Below are 1,647 nucleotides of genomic sequence, written 5' to 3'. Positions count from 1 at the left end.
GGGCAAGGCCTTAATCTAGTTTCTTGTGGTGCCTTTTTGATATTTTCTAAAGGCTTTTTCATTGGATTGGTATAGACCATCCAACTCAACTTTGTGAAGTTGCTCCTGAGCCCTGAGTTGCTCCTTTAGATAGGATTGTATTTCCGTAAGTGATCTTATCTCCTCTTTGAGTTGTACGCACTTAGTTTGTGTATCTTTGTATTTAGCCTCCTAGATCAAAACACAAGAGTCAAGTTGTTCAATCTTGTTTGCATCCAACTAATGAGTATGGCATAGTTGGGCTATAGTCTATTCACCAGCTTTGACTGCCTCTTATAAGCTTGTAACTTTGGCCAAATAAGAATCACTAGTTTCATGGAGTAGCCAACTCCACAACCCATACTCCACAGATAGAGCTTGTGAAGACTTCGCCATGAGTGTAAGAAGATATACTCTGGGCGAGAAGAGAGCTAAGATCGAAGAGCTTCCTTCATCTGATGAGGTATCATATTATTTTGCTATTAGAAAATAGAGCTTAAAGAAATAGATGATGGCCCTGATTTTAGTAGATCACACAATGGAAAGAACTCATCTGTGTCATTGGAAGAAGCCAGTTGGGGCTGAGAACTTGAAGGAACCACTGGTTGCTCTGGGTGCAACGTTTTTGTTGGGACCTCAACAAATGGAGGATCAGTATTGTGAACTGGAGAATCTATGAAGTGGGCTGACTCCACTGGAACTAAAAGTACTACAAGAAGTGTAGGAATTGCAGAGCTAGGAGTTTCAGGACTAGGGAGCCCTTTCTAAGTCTACGCCGCTATAGTTGTGGGCATTCACTTTCTTCGGTCTATTGAGTACTCTCGTCTACTTTGGGCCTCTTTTGATTTTTCTTCACTTTTCGTTTTCTTGAGGGAACAACAATGGCTCTTTCCTTTGCACGGGCCTCACTTAAGAGAGCTGTGATATCCATGTTTGGTGCTGAACCGGGTTTAGAATGAGAATTCAAAGAAGATCTTGCACCATCAATATGAGAATTAGCCCGACTTGAAGAAGAACAAGAAGAAAGAGCACCAAGAGTTGTGATAATCCAATTGTGAGAATGAATCCCACAAACATCATAGAAGAAAAAGGGAGGCTCCTTTTTACACCTTGTTAAAACTTGTGCTAAATTGCTAGTGGCATTGTGAGGCCAAGCTTCTAAAGTTGAAGGGATATTAAAGTTCTCCAACTAGTTTAAAGGGTTAGTTGGTCGAAGACTATTTGGACTCAGTCTTGCAGGCAATACTAGAAGACACTTCTAACTGTAACAACTTCCACCAGCTCAAGGACATACTCCTTTTTCAATCATTTATATTGCTTCAAGTCAACTTGAGAATCAACTGGCTAATAGTGTGCATAAATAGTTTCTCAAGGAAGAGACCCATGACACCATTAAACTAAAATTTAGCTACACCTCCCAAAACTCCAAAATAGTAAAATAAAGGAGGGATTTAAAGAATCAAATAGAAGATTCAATATTTGGTTTGGTGCACATAACAATATGTCTTTATATAGACCCAAGGTCCTACTACCATTGTTTTTCTAAGTGACTGCTCGTTCGTGTGCGCGTTAAAATAAATGATTTTGGAAAAACTATTTTTGATGAGTGGTATTAATTGAAAGCAAACA

This window comes from Gossypium hirsutum, chromosome D10, assembly GCF_007990345.1.
Source record: "Gossypium hirsutum isolate 1008001.06 chromosome D10, Gossypium_hirsutum_v2.1, whole genome shotgun sequence".
Taxonomy (NCBI): domain Eukaryota; kingdom Viridiplantae; phylum Streptophyta; class Magnoliopsida; order Malvales; family Malvaceae; genus Gossypium; species Gossypium hirsutum.
The sequence above is the reverse complement of the archived record's forward strand: the minus strand, read 5'-3'. Positions refer to the sequence as shown.